Below are 15,478 nucleotides of genomic sequence, written 5' to 3'. Positions count from 1 at the left end.
GCCTTTCCAGCTCTGACTGCAATCTGCAGCTTCTAAATATTTTAGTCATTTAAACCAGCTACAATATTTATTAGGGTCTGGTTTTGTCAATCAATCTATAATGAGCAGAACAGACAATATCTATAAAACAATCCCCTCGATTTTAGTGCAGTCTGGTTTCTGTATTAGAAAGGGGCAGCTCTCAACCGATACAACCAGTTTCTAACAAACCAAAAAAATAAAATAAAATATGGAGGAGGGATGAAGCCGGTGGCAAAACCCACAGTGACTTCAGCCAGGGCCAGGATCTCCTCCAGGAAAGTGCTGATGCTCGGAGGAATCCAGAGTAGATGCCAAGGCCGGGCCACCTCGGAGCAGGACCATCCGTCCCCCGGCCAAGCACTGCCCCTCGTTCAGGATGGTCTTAGCGGGACCGGCGATACAGAGCCCCAACAGTGCAGTAAGTGCTCAATATTGGAGACGGGGGGGGTCGGACACTGTGCGGGGAATTGAGGCCAGGTACCTCCAAGTCGCTGCTGAGGGGGACGGCGATGCCGTGCACCCCTGCTCCTTGGAAACGGGAGACACACCACCGGATAATTTCAGCGAGCGATGAATTGCTGACAACTAAACACAGCCCGTAATGACTCTCAGTACGGATTTGAAACAACGATCGAAACACAAAAAGCCTCTCTGTCTATTCCTGAACCCGCGAGGTACACTACTCTCCCCCCCAACCCCAGCCCTCATTTTAAAATTCATCCTTTATCAGCTTGAGCTGAGAAAATCCAGTAGAAAGGCACAAATGGATTGTGCTAGTAAGCAGAAAAACTGTTACATCTTCTGAATGTAATTTTGCCAAAAGCCTCTGCACAATTTTTTTTGTCACGCTTTGCATTATGAAGGAAATTTCTTTTTAGAAGAACAGGAGAATGATTTGCATAATATTCTTTGCAAGTTAATATCAGCCTCTGATAATGATCTCTGCATAATGCAAAAACGTTTGAGAAGACTGTTACAACACTAAGTAATCATATTTTAAATTATGTTTCCCTTTATAGAAAGGTGTTGCAAAAACACACAGACATGAAATCTGTCTGTTGAAGTCCCAAGAACCACCTGACCATCTTCCCACTATTCTACTGTTACAGATTGCAACACTGCCTTTCAAAATCTTACAAAACAAATTACGCTGCAACAGTCTGGCTTCACAGAAGGCAGAGCTTTTTCCTGTGCTGATGCTCCGGCACATTACATTTCACAAGAGCTTCTGATGTACCGCACGGGTTAAGCAAGGACCTAGAAATTAAGAGGTAATACAATTAGGCGTACCACAGCAATTTAGGCGGATTCTCACACCGAGCCACGAGGTAACACCGAGAGGAGGTGGCAGCACCGGGGCATACCCGAATTGCCACCAGGTACTGGGAACACTGGTTTATCTGGGCTTTTTCTTCTGCCCGGTTGGCTGCAGAGCCATTTACAGCGCACTGGGAATTCAGACCGTGCCACCACTGTCACGTCCCCACCACGCGAGAAGGTGTCCCCTCCGGCAGCCAGCGATCTTCCCGAAATCTCTGCGAGGGATGAGGTGTTGTCTGATGCAGTCACAAGATCGCCATCCTTCATGCTTAATTAGGTCAGGAACTAAACATAAAAAGAAGAGGTCCAGGAGGAAGCCATCCATCCAGGCATGCCAAGCAGCATCCTCTTAGATGTGGGCACCGACTATTTCCCTCAACCCATCTCAAACGGGGGATGTGGGTGGGAAGCTAATGCACTTGGATACTAAATGCTTAATATGTCACTAAGACTTAACAACCACAACCAGGCGGTTTAAACCTGGGCGAACCTTCCACCAGCTAAAATAAAACTGCCAAAAGGAATTCAGAGAGGCTCCTGGGGCAGCCCGTGCGCAAGGCAATAAAACAGAGCAGTCGCACACTTCAATTAAGCAAAGAAAGACAACACGTTCACACCAATCTATTTCTCATCGTGCAAATGATGTAACGGTCTCAGATTTGGAAGAAAGCACGAGGCGGGCTCCCCGGCGTGGGCTGTGCTCCCGCCAGCGCTGCCACACAGTGCCAGCGCCAGTACGTGCCCCAGAAACCAAATGTCCCCTGGCTCTGCCCATAGCATCCGCAGGACCGCCGAGGACAGTACATATAGTCCAGCTCGCGCTACCCACGCCGCTAACATATACAACAGGGCATCATTCAGCGCTGAGGGTGGGTGGTTTTTTTCCCACCTACAAAACCAAGTCTCACATTCAAATACCAGATCTGTGCAGTCCAGGCAGGGAGAAAACAGCCTCTTCGCACGTCAGAGCGAGCTCGGCGAGGCGGTTGTCTCTGCTCGGCTGATAGACATCGTAAGGGAGACCTGAGATGGGTCCCCTCCCCTACAAGGTCTGGGAACTTCCAGAGTTTGTCTGACCACAGTCAATGCCAGGCAGGAGAAGAACCGCCAGGGTAAGTTCTCAGATCAGAGGCTGGCCAGACAGTTTTTAGGGGAGATTCTTGCAGACTCGTACGTCTTGGTGGCATTGGCTGTCACAGTGAACACGCCGAGATGATTTTGCTGGGCCTTCAGCGCATTGAGTCTCCCCACAGCAGGCTGTGCGTGCAGATGCTCTGGCACTGTGGACACAAACCCCTCGGTGTCCCCTGGCTGCTCAGCACACCAGGGGACAGATGCTTCTGCAGGGTATCGCCACGTCCCAGCACTCCCCGCCTGGAACCAGCCCAGGCTAAGCCTCCAACAATCCCCCACTCCAGCCCATCATCTCCTTTGCACACCTCTTTTATGAATTTCAAACAGTTCCTTGCTACACCCCATCACAGGCTTCCTCGAACGGGTTTGCAAACCCCTTGCCCTCTCCCTGCCAGAAACACCGATGCTGAACCCACCAGCAGCAACCTCGTCTCTGTGCTGACGACGGGGCTCCTCTGCAGCTCCAAAACTCATGGAACGGTGACCAAAATGAAAACCAGCGATGGACGCAACACTGGAAGAAGGGAAAATCAGCGGCTCCCATGCTCTGGTGCAGACCATGCCTGTGGCCGCAGCACACACCAGCCATCAGCACGGGGTCGGGGCTGCTGGAGCCGCAGGTCTGGTGCTTGGCACAGAATTTGTTGCAACTCTTTAATGAGCAGATTTTAAATCAGCTGACTGTTTGCGGAGATGAGAGCTGTGACCGTGGCGAGGAAGCCTGGCCACCGGCTTGTGGAGGATGCAGTCACACAGAAAGCCCACAAAGAGGCCCCCACCCACAGCACGAGGCCACCAACACCTCCAGCCGTGTCCAGCTGTGTCCCCAGCAAACCTGCAGAAGCATCTCCACGAACAGCAGCAGGGGAATGGATTTTACCCGCCGAGTGCCAGCTCAACACTGATTCTTGTTCATGATGCTGCAGCACAGCGGGTCCCGGGGTGAAGCCCCTACCGCCCTGACCGCTCAGGGACACCAAGTGGGGCAAGCAGCATTGGGAACTTATTTTTTTCAAAAATTGCAAGCAAATCTCTCCCTTCCTTCCCCAAACTGACACATCCATCCATACCGGCGGGTGGTACCACCAAATGCGATTCATGTGCCCCCTACCCACCTCCTGCATGCCCGACACAGCCATCACCCCGACACCAGGAGGAAAAGCTTCTCCGGAGTCCCAGCAAACACCTCAGCCGTCGGCACATGCGCTGGGGAGATCACGAGGGTGTGGGAACCGCCTCGTGAACTGCCTGAACCGAATATTTCTATTGCTAATGCTGCACGCTGCGTTTTACATAACATTTACGAGACAGAGAGGAGGAGGCCGGAGGGTGGGGAGCTCACAGCCAGTTTTTCGACCGCCTGCGAGACGATTCCAGCAGCACAGACCCGTGCTGCACCGCCGAGGGAGGCTGCCAGAGCAGGGCTCCTGTCGGGCTGGCACTCGGCATTCATCTGTGTCCCTTTATAAATATATTGTGATAAACTGCTTGAAGAATCTGGGGAGGGAAATACCAGTTTGGAGGTGCGAGGGCTGCGTTTATTTTTCAAGGCGATATAAAATCATGAGTTTCACCATATAAAACCTTACAAAACAAGTAGTAAAGCCTACTGGGATATTTTTGTTCTTTAAAAAAAAAAAAAAAAAAATCACTTAAAAAGCAACACGATGGGCTCTGGACATCACCAGTACCACTGCAGTGGTCCTCTGTATTTTGTTGGTGGCCAAGCAGAAAAAATAACACTCGATGCCCCGCTGAGCTGCGGTGGGGTGCAGGGCCCGAACCAGACAGGCTCAGGCTGCAGGATGCAGACCACGAGCTCATCACGGTGCCAGGCAGATGGATCAAAGCCTGCAGGAGATCTTTGCTCCTCTCTGGCGCAGGAGCTGCCATGGGGCAGCAGCTCCCCATCATCAAGCCCTTGGGCAAGGGCCGGTCAGCCCAGCAGCGCTGGGGCAAGCACAGACTGGAGCTTTCTAAATGGACCCATTGGACTTTGGTAAAAAAAAATAATAATTAGTGGTGTTGGTAAGATCTGCAAGCCTTGGTAAAATCCAAACAGCTCTGGTCTACCTGCAGAAAACAAGTTATCCGTGCCGTGCGAGTGCTGCCAGGACCGCTCGGCTCCGAGCCCTGCCGCGCAGGCGACTGCTGCCTCCCAGGACACGCCGTGATTTCACCGCGTGGTTCCTCCACCCCCTCCAGGCTGCACTGCCCTCCTGGCCCACCGCCCCAGCCGCAGCTCCCTTCCAAAGAGCAAAAAGTTAAATCCTCCCTTCTGTGTCGTTTCTCCTGCCAAATCCAGATCAGTCAGCAAGTACTGCAGGATACACCTCCCCTAAGGCCACTTGCAAACAAGACGACAGCCAGTTGGGGATCTTAAGGAGAAGATAAATGAGGAAACTTCCTAAATTTGACTGTAAAAATATTCGTGAGGATACTGAGTGGCTCGGGTACCTCCAGCTGCTCTCTCTGCAGGAGCACAGGCGCTTCTCCAAGCCTGTGAAGGGTCTCGAGTGGGGACTGTGGGGCAGCCAGGGTAAGCCCAGGGACAGGGATGGGCCCTAACCTGGCTATTACTGACACCGGGACTTCAACTGACCTCACCCACAGCCATGACAGGCTCCGAGAAGGCAACAGCTCGAGATGCACCCGGCTCCCATGCTCCTCTCCAGGCTGGTGCCCGCTGGGGAGCAGAACAGGACAGCGCGTTATGGGCTCTTCCCCAAACCAGTTCATGAATCTTCAAGGATACGGGACTAGAAATCTTAACAATGCCGTGCAAGGATATAAAAGCTGCTTTGTGCTGAAATCAGCATTGCAATCTGGAAGCAGAAGCGTTGGCACCATCAGTGGAGCTGAAAACCACCCAGAGCCAAGCCTGGCAACGTGGGGTCTCCAGCCCTCGCTGCCCGGCTCCAGGGTAAACCAGCCCCGGGCTCGCCGCTCACATTGCACAACCGAAGCACTATGTGTACATTGGGCTCGATCTACATTTTTACAGTTGCACAATCAAAAACACCAATGAAAAAAAAAAAAAAACCCCAACCAAAAAACAAACCACCCAACAGTCGTCCGAAGGACCAGTTATTAGATGGCTTGAAATGACTTGAAATGAAATTCCCACAGATTTTATTGGACTACTCAGATATTGATTCTGGTGTGCTTCTTGCTGCAACACAGACATTCACCTTGCTAGAAATCCCAGCTGTGAGCTGGGCTGGAAAGATGCTCTGGGAATGGCTGGGGTTGCTTTGCTTTGCTCCCTTTTCCTTGGCCTACAACTGCCGGTGCACATCAATAAAATAAGCCAGGAATTTCAAACGGTAATTTCTTTGTTCCCTGCCTGCACGTCTGCTGCCCTGCTGAGACACAGGAGAACCCAGGAAGCCTCGATGCCTGTGCGGGAAAAGGAACGTGCCACCCCGACGCTCAGCTCCCACCTCCGTCCCGGCTGATCGTCTCCATGGTGGTCAGCACCCGGCTGTATCTCTGGGGGCTTCTGGACCAGACTTGCAGGTGCCCCTCGGCTCCCCCCCCAGCCCTCCTGCCCTCGGGAATTCCCTCTTCACACCAGATCTCCATGGGACCGTAGGATGGGAAGGCAGAGACGGAGGCTGAACACCCCAGGATATTCTGCTGGCCTTTTCGTTGCTCTGGTGGGGTGGTTTCCCTTCCCATGCCCTAAGGAAGTTTAACTTGACTGGCATAAACACTGTGGGTTTCCCCCCGCAGCACAAAACGGGACCCTGGGGGAAGCCTGTGCCAGCAATACACCCCCAGCTCATCCCAGCGGAGCTGGGACACGGATGGGTCACACCCCAGCAGCCTCCCTCATTCCTGACAAATGTTTTGGATCCTCGTCCCAGATTCTCTCAGGTTGTAAATTCACATGATGCCCAAACACTTGACACATAACAACAACACTCTAAATTATTTTTTTACCCACATAAAAAGGGAATAAAACCATTAAAAGCCAGCCTCTGCTGTGTGTGAACAGCTAGTTCAGAGCTCCAAGAAAGAGCCCCCATCGCCCCGGCTGTCCAGCGCCCGTGTCCCTGCGATGAGGTGCCAGCAGCACGCTCTGTGCTTCATGGCAAGGCAGGAACCCGGCCCCAAGAAACAGCCCGCGTTTTCTCCCAGCCCCTGCAGATGTTTCAGCTCCAGCGGGTCTCCTGGCCGGCACACCAACACCCACCCCCTCGCTCGCATGCCTGTGCAGTAAAGTGCCATCCCACGGCACACGAGCCCGGAGGAGAGTGGAGCAGCTGGAAGACGACAGCTCTGCAACTTCCAAATTTCTATTTACCTTTTTTTTTAAAAAAAAAAAAAAAAAAAAAGAAATTCACGTTTGCAGCATAAAGGCAGGCTGGGCTGGTACTCTGCTCCTCCCCTCATCAGGATGTGCTCGCCCTTTGACTCGGAGCTCATCCACTCATGAGCCGCATCCCTGCCCCGTTAGCAGCACACCCACCCTCTGAACAAGTCAATGCCCCGTCCCTGTGCTGGGAAGGACGGTTGTGCTCTTCACTAAAGGACCTGCCCTTCACAACTTCTCCAGCATCCCACAGGAGGTCCCGGAGACGCAAAGCTCTTGGAGAGCCCAAGGCAAAGCTCTGGAGAAGGCATCCAGAAGCCAAGCGAGTCCAAGCCTTGGGCTGACCAGCACAGAGTGTTCTGGATGGGCTGGAGGCTTGGCCAGGCTGGAGCAGCCGAGCATAGCCCATGGCCCCGACGGCGCTGTGGCACCCATCCTGGGAGCCGTCTGATGAGTCAAGAAGTCCCACTGTTTGATCCACTACACAGCCCGTGAATTAGTCAATCCTCCTCTTTCGCCTACCCCGCAGGCTGGGGTGGGGGGTGGGGGAGAGGAGGCTGGTCCCCATCCAAATATTGTGTAAGCTGCAAAAAGCTACGAAAAACACACCCCGAAACAGTAGAAATACTATTTTGGAGGAACAGGGCAAAGCTAAAGCCATAACGGCAAATGATCACTTGCTGTTCTCCCACTCCCTTCCTCCGAGAGCCTTAAAAAGGCTCCCCACCACCCCGTCTCACGTTTCACCCGTGCCAGGCGAGGAGGAGCGCGGTGCTCGCGTCCTGCCAAGGTCACGGTGACAACACGCCGCCGAGGAGCAGCCCAGCCCCGCGGCTCCCGGGGCTCTGCCCCGGCCACCGACCCCGGTGTCCCCCGGGCCGCAGAGCCACCGCACGGGCAAGACCTGCCCCAGTGGGACGCAGGCAGGGGAGCGATGGAGCCATCGTGGATTCATCGCCACGGACACCCACGCAGAAAGCTTAACGCAAGCTCCCCAACATCTACTTTTTTTTTTTTTTTTTTTTAAAAAATAGCTTTTCTCTTTCCCTCCTTTTCTTCCCCCCAAGTTTTTAAAATCCAATTATAGCACGACTCTCTCAGCAGGGGTCAGTGTAGAATAAGAATCGCCTGAGTTAATGGACATAAGACCAAGAAAGATTAATGCCTAAATGGTTTCAAAAGTTGTATGATGCCAATTTCATTAACATTTTAATTGTAATGTATCTTTTTAATCTTCTTTCACACTAACGGTTTTATATGCTTCAAAAAAGAAAAAACTGCTGACAACAAAAATATCAACATACCAAAATTAACAGACGGAACTGAGTGCTGTAATGGGAACTGAATGAAATGCAGAAAACCGTGTTAATGACGCATTAAGGGCAGGAATTGCACTCAGACAAGAGTCAAAAACTCAGTGCCACAGTTGCCTGCCCTGTCTCTGCCTTCCCCAGATACTCAGCACCACCCCAGAGACGTGTCTTTTAGCGGGGTTGTCCTGAAGCAACGACCCAGGCAGCGCTACCGAACGCGTCCACGGATTTATCCAAAAAAAAAAAAAAAAAAAAAAAAGTGCTTTAAACCTGGCAATTCATCTGATTTAACCAGGGTGACACCCCGGAGCAGCAGATTCAGAGGGGGCTCCTGCTGCTGCTGTTGTCTATCACCCTCTGTACGAACGGTGCCAACCCCGCTCCGCAGGCTCCGGTACCGTGGCCACAGCAGCATTCACAGACATGAAAGATGTAGTTACAACCACCGTGCAAAATTTTGTTTTACTTAATTAGAAGACAATTAAACCTAAGCAGTAATGTTTCATTAAGCACGGGCATGCACCGATGATGTTACCACGTATAAACCGGGGGAGGCACAAAAGGAGAAGGTAATTGCAAGGCAGACAGATGAAGTTTCAAACAAATTTCTTTGTAGAAATGAGTGACGGAGCGATACTGCTGCTTTCACCTGCCTGTGAGGCTGGGCTGCAGCTGTAGGAGCGATGCAAAACCCACAATGTCATACTTCACCGTCCATCAGAATTTGTTGGAAGGGAGAAGATCTAGGCAGAGTGATATAAACGTTCCACATGGTCATCAGCAAATCATAAACCCCTCAGTTGCCAAGGAAAGTGTGATTCCAACCATAACTATAACAGAATATAACCAAAAAGCACGTTATCCTACTCAGATTCAGTCCTATGAAGGTCGCTACGTATGGTGAAGCATCGGGGCAGGTTTCCAGTGAAGGGGCAGCTACGAAAAGGGGTTACCCCCAATTTGTGGGAATTTCATTCCAGCAGGATCTCAACCACGAGCTTTGCACCCAAAGAAGAGCCTTTCCCCAGGAGGGGTCCACGGTGCACCCGGGCAGCCAGGCAGGTCCCACTGGAGGTCTTCCACCCCACGATGGAGGTCTCCCACCCAACGCCGGCAAGGCCCATCGGCCTCTTCCCTTGGAAATCAAGCCTTTTTAACCACCTTCAACGGCACAAAAGCTCGCTCCTCACGTCCTCCGGGCACCTGGCCATTGCCTTCTGCATGGCACGCCCTGAAATGCCAACACTTTATTTATACACCTGCATTTACACCTCTACGCAGCATAATCCCTTCAGAGCTTAGCGCCCTGGAAAGCACCAAGCACCAGAACGTTATCACTCCTTTGCCGTGTCATCACTAAAAAGTGTCTTCTACAACCTCTCTGCAAGGAGTTATGTCATTTCCAAGCCTAACCCTTGTTTTCCTAATGCTTCATATAATCGGAGCGTAAATGTTTGTCCTATGACAGAGAGAACTGGCATGTAAAACATGTACCCACACACAATATATATATATATATATCTCCGCGGCTGCCATATGCTTCCCCAGTGGATATCATGATAGGAACGCGTGCGTGGAGCCGAGCCAGCGCTGGCATCCGAACACAGGACCCTTTCCACACAACCGCTCTGCCACCGAGCCCGAGGAAGCGCAAGCTCGGTCATATTAACTTGCAATTCTTCGCACACGCTACTCTTCACCCTGCCGCCGAAATTCCCTCTCCAGACACCCAGGGATGAAAAACATCTGGCTCCTCTCCCCACATCGATAGCCCCAGAAGAGCCCTGACTGCTACAAACGAGGGGCCGCAGAGAAAAAGCGTGTTTTTCTTTGCCTGGCTTTTGCAAGGGATGAATAGATCCTGATATTGGCTTTATTGCCGTGGGGATGACACCAGGAGGCGAAGTATTTAATCTCACCCCAGTGACTATATATGGTCACCCTGATGGAGTCACCTCCCTCCCCTCACGCTCCGCTGCCCTTCGCTCCTGGCACTGGCCCCCGCAGCAAACCGGCAGCGCCCAGGCACGGCGCCGGCCAGCCACGAGTCAGCAGACTCCCCACGTTACTCCCCCCCTTTCCCAATTTTTTTTGGCTTTAAAAAAAAATAATAATATCTTAAATGGGGAGAGCAAGAGAGAGAAAACACAAATACTCTGGAAAAAACCCCAACGTATTTTAAGAGTACTTTAGAGAGAATTGGTGCACGGGGAAAAAAAACAAACTGTCAAGTGACTTATGTTTAAATGTACAGTTCATACTCACTTAGAAGTTTTTTTAAAAAAAATAAAATCAAATCGTTTTGTGAAAAGTATATCAATCTATTCAGCCCACACACAGCCGTTTGTTACCGGAGGGTAGTTTGCAGCTGCCGAAGCGGCAGCAGTGATTTCTGCCCCCACCACCACCTCCACCCCCCATCCACCCACCTAAGGGAAAAAAATGCACTGAAATATTTGTCTTCATAGGAAACAGAATGCAAAAATGTACTCGACGTGCAAATTTTTTTTTTTTTTAAAAAAAGTCTGATGTGAGCACCTCTAACAAGACGGAAGCCGAACGGCGCTGCCTGTGAACCGCCCCGGGGACACACAGCACAAACCGCCTGCCAAGGGCCAATATATCTTCATTTTAGCCCATCGAGCCGTGAGCTTTCGGGGGGTCTCACTCCCCGCACCAAACTAAAGACCTGCTCTCCTCACCACCGGCCCCAAGGCCTCCTCTGGCCAGGAGGTGGGAGCTGGGGTGGTGCAGCCCTCCCCGTCCCTCCTGCCCCCACCATCCATCCGTCCACCCATCCACCCGTAGGGCAGCCTCCACCCCAGCCCAATCCGGGGATGAGGAAGAGCGTGGTACCTCCAGCGGGGCTGAAACCCCCCTCCAGGGATGGGGAGGAGGACACTCCGCAGGCTCCTGCCATCACCCAGGGCTCTACGTGGGAGGCTCCGTCCCGACACTCCGAGTTTTATCACCTCCGTCCCCATTTAGGAGTCACCACATGACAAAAACGAGCGCAATCCAGTGCAGCGGAGCTCACCCGGGGATCGCCTCTCCCTCCCCGGGATCGCGGCGTTTTAGCAAGTTTTCCCTCAACGGCAGCATTTACGGATGCAAAGACTAGAAGACAGAATATTTTTTTTAAATTTCTGTTCTGCCTCCAAACATTTGCTTGAAAACAAGTTGAACTTAAAAAAAAAATAAAAAAATAAAAAAAACCCAAACCGCTAATGAATCACAGTTCCTAGCAAATGAGCAATTGCAGTTGACACAATGAATTATGCCTGAAGCAAGCTGGGAAACATATTTTGCAAATGATCTCATCCACAGGCAAACCTGGCATGACACTTGATTTGCTAAAAAAGACACAAAGCCTGTCAAAATCCCTGTCACTTCGCACATAAAGTCAGGTAGAGAAAACCAACAGCCTCACCCTCTCTTAAGCATGCTTCACCTATTTCTCAATTGCTCTACAGGCTTGATTTGGAAAAAAAAAACAAACCCAAAACCAAAAAAAACCCAAACAGCATAACAAGAAACCATCCAACCCCACCACCTCTTCTAGGTGCGCCCACCCCAGCGGGGTGCTGAAGGCAACGGGATCCTCTTTCCCGGCCGGAGAATCCATGTGCTGGGAGGCTGCTCCTCGGACGGCAGCCACGGGCTGGGTTTGAAGGTTAATTGCAGCAAGATACAATGCTCTCCCTGGCCATTAGGTACGGCGGGGAACTTACAATTCACTTTAATTTCCTCCAGCTGAATGCCTGTATTCTACTTCTTTCATTGCATTCAACCAAACTCAAAAGAGATGTAGGAAAAGGAGAAAAAAAAAAAAAAAAAAAAGCAATTAAAGCGCAGCCGCCCCGCTCCTCGGCATCCCTGGAGCTCTCCAGGAGCGGTTCCTCGCGGCCCCAGCACAGCCCACCCCGTTTCCCCACCTAAAACACCACCTGACTCAAAAATCCTGGGAAAACTCAAACCCATGGCTGAAGCCTCCTCTTAACCCCATTTTGTCAGGCCTGGGTATTTTTAAACGCAGAGGAGAGCGGGAACGGCATCCCAGCACCCCGTCGCGGCCTGATTCGCCATGTTTCGCCCCAAAACACGCCCTTCCCCAGCACCGCGCGCCCACTGAAGCACCAGTGTGTGCACCAGCACTGGGTACAGCATGGCCTGAGCTCCGCCAGAAGGCCTGGCAGGGGAAGCGGACTTTATAAGACGCCACTCTAAAATAAATATTTCCATTCCGAGGCGCGATGGTGTGCATCCCCCGGCAGGGAAGCAGAGGCCGGAGCAAAGCCGGAGCTCACCGACTCTGACGGGCTCTGGCAGGAGATTTCTCGGGGCTTCTTCCCTGAGTGCCATATGGCAAAGCCACCTCACACCTCCTGTCACCCCATCTGCGGATCTGAACCAAAACCTCCTTGGAAAAGGACTTACCGGGACTCTACGGGCAGGTTCCTTCAAGTTCAAGGAGAGGGGACTCTTCTTTGCTGGACCAACCAGCAGTAAGGATGCTCTATGCCCCTGGACCAGCAGCACAACCGCCCCGCGAGGACGCCGACCTGTCACCGGCACCTGCTGTGAGGAACCAAAATCTGCCCCAAATCCAAGGAGATTCCCTCAGGAAACCCCAGAGTTACAGCTGGTGAGGGAAAAGGCTTCCACATTACAACGGGGCACGGAAAACACCGCTTCCGAAATAACAAGATGATGCATCAACGCGCACACATCTCATCTCAAGGTGTCCATCCTCTGGGAACAGAGAAGGTCTCTGGGAGAACCCTAAGGAGACCTCAACAACCAAACCCAGGCGGTGCTGGCAGCTCTGGGCCAATAGCGCATCCCAGGCTGGAGCTGGGGCCGGCGGGGTGGAAAGGGAAAGTTTCCCAGGGGAGAAGGTGTGGTCTGGCCTGGAGGGAATGGAAGGGGTCCAGGCCGGGAGCGGAGGTGTCGGGGGACACTGCCCCACACCAGTGCATGGACCAGACACACCACAAACGCCACGTTTCACCCCTTCAACGCCGCTGAGAGCTCCCGCTTGTGCATGGACGGACCTCGGAGTCTTACCCAACCGCTCATACAATTCTGCAAGCCTTGGAAGGTTTCTTTGACAAGTCCTGAAAATCCATCCCCGCCCTTGAGCGTTCAAATGTTATAACTTTTCCTCCACGAAGCCTTCACTACAAGGCCTCTACAGGAGGAAAAACCCCAAACCCACAGCTGTTAGGGCTACGGAAGGACATTTATTCCCAGGAGGAGGAGGAAAAGATTCCTGATTATTTTATATTTGCTGCTGACTTCAGATCAAACCATTATTACCTCCATTATCCACACCTTGAGGTCATGGGCTTATTGTCCAAGGCCGGGCAAATAACATCAATTCAGCCATTAAGGAAAGCCTCAGCTTTATTCTTTTTAGTTGAAGGGGTTTATTTAATAGCAGGCTACAAATAAGGCAGGGAATTTGGGTTTAGCTGTGCTCAAACGCCACGCTTTTGAGCAGGACCGGTTCTCTCAGGCCCTCTCCCCGCCTTCCCGCCCCGGCACTGGGGTTTGTGTGGCCACTGCCGGGCCCGTTGTGACTACCACTGCTGAGAAGCCACCGTGCCACCGAGAGGGCAGCAACCATTCCCGTTTGTTTCCCCATTTCGGCTTCTCCCGCTGTTTAATATTTCAGCTGGAGAGGTTGAGCCGGCACACCAGCCCCTCAATTACGCGGGGCGCGAGGCGAACGTTTGGCAGGCACGAAGCACATCGAGCCGCCCGCAACCTCGCAAACGCCGCCTGGCAGGGAGGAATTAAAAAAAAAAAAAAAAAAGGAAAAAAGTGAATATTGTGAATATTCAAATTAACGCCCCAGCGGGTAACGGGGACTTGGCTGGAAGTGATCCTGCACCTGGCCGTCGGTGGGTCGGTGGGTCGGGGGGAGCGCGGTGGGGGCCAGCACGCCGTGGGCCGCCTTGGGATTATCTCCCACCAGCCGGGAGGATGTTTGGAGAAGTCCTTGAGCGGAGCGAACGCACTTCACCCGCGGCAGGCTGCAGACTGCAGCAGCGGGGGAACGCGCCGGCGCTCGCCCAATAAAAACCCAACCGCCGACCCCCGATTTTTTTCTCCCCCCCAAAAAAACCAAAACAAAACAAAACCAAAAAAACCAAACGACATTCCCATCCTGCCCGGCGCTGGGATGGGGGCACGGCTGCCTGTCCCACGGTGACACCCCCCACCCCACCCCACCCCCCCTCCGCCGCAGCACCAGGATCGCTCCCCAACTCTGAATTGAGGCGTTTTGGCCGGGTTTTGACGGGTGGTTTTGGTTTTGTGTTTTGTTTTTTTTTTTTTTTTTTTTAAACATCTCCCCTTTCACAGCGTTTTTCTCCCCCGGGAGGAAAAAGTCCGAACCTGCGTTAAAAAAAATAAAGCCTTCGGCAGCTCCCCCCGCCCCGGGAGAGGCATTTCTAATAATAACCCCCATTTCCCACATTTCGCGCAAGACTTGCAAACACTGCAGGAACTAACCCAATTCATCCACAAACACCACCCCCCCCCCGCAACGTTAGGGCGGGGGGGGGGGGGGACCTAAGCCCCAAAAAAACCCACGCACCCACCCCCCCCGGTGGGGAAACGAGGTGTAATCGCTTTCCCTGAGTTTTAATATTTTGGGGGGGGGGATAGTTATTAGGATATAAAAGGGATGCTGGGTGCGCTGACTGCCGGCCAACTGCACCCCCGCCTCCCGCGTGTCGTCGTCCGTCCGTCCCCCCCCCCGCCCCCACCTCCATGCCGATCTCGGGGGGGGTGGAGGGGGGGGGTCGTCCCCGGTCGCTCACCTGCGGGTGGCCGGCCCCCGGAGGCTGCCCTGGGCCTAGCGGCGGCGGGAGCCGCGGTCCCGGCGGCGGCGGCAGGAAGTGATTCCAGCCGCTCCTCACATGGACTTTCCCTGACCTCGCCCAGCAGCGCCGGCAGCCGCCGCCGCCGCAGACTGACGGACCCGGGACGGGCCGGGGGGGGAGAGGGGCGGCGGCGGGAGGTGGGACCGGCCCCCCGGAGGGGGGGAACCCCCCCCTCCGGGGGGCCGGTCCCACCTCCCGCCGCCGCCCCTCTCCCCCCCCCCCCCCCCCCCCCCCGCGGGGATGCCCCCGCTCGGGGTTGGGGGGAGGGACCGCGGGGGGGCGGGACACACACATACACCCCCCCCCCACCCACCCTCCGCGGGGCAGCGCTGCGGAGGGGAGCGGTGGGGGCGCGGGGGTCACGAGGGGCGGAAATCGCTGCTGTTTTCTCTTGTGTCACATTTGCTTTTATTTTGTTGTATCGCATTTTATTTTGCCTCCTCGCCGTTTTTATCTTGTTTTATTCTCAATCTTGTTTT

The 15,478-nt window shown here is 53.2% G+C and overlaps 1 protein-coding gene across 4 annotated transcripts in view; it reads right to left on the bottom strand.

Annotated features, from left to right (window-relative positions):
* Positions 1-15,108, bottom strand: part of NACC2 (NACC family member 2) — a 61,783-nt gene extending 46,675 nt beyond the window's left edge. For 2 of the 4 annotated variants that reach the window (XM_054220189.1, XM_054220193.1), the window contains exon 1: positions 14,937-15,108. The gene's annotated coding sequence lies outside the window, so the exon portion shown is untranslated. Of the gene's footprint in view, positions 1-12,543; positions 12,685-14,936 lie in introns of all 4 variants that reach the window. The other 2 variants (XM_054220190.1, XM_054220191.1) reach the window with 2 other exon arrangements.
* Between the last annotated feature and the right edge of the window lie 370 nt (positions 15,109-15,478).

Source organism: Rissa tridactyla, chromosome 14 (assembly GCF_028500815.1).
Source record: "Rissa tridactyla isolate bRisTri1 chromosome 14, bRisTri1.patW.cur.20221130, whole genome shotgun sequence".
Lineage (NCBI taxonomy): Eukaryota > Metazoa > Chordata > Aves > Charadriiformes > Laridae > Rissa > Rissa tridactyla.
The sequence above is the reverse complement of the archived record's forward strand: the minus strand, read 5'-3'. Positions and strand labels throughout refer to the sequence as shown.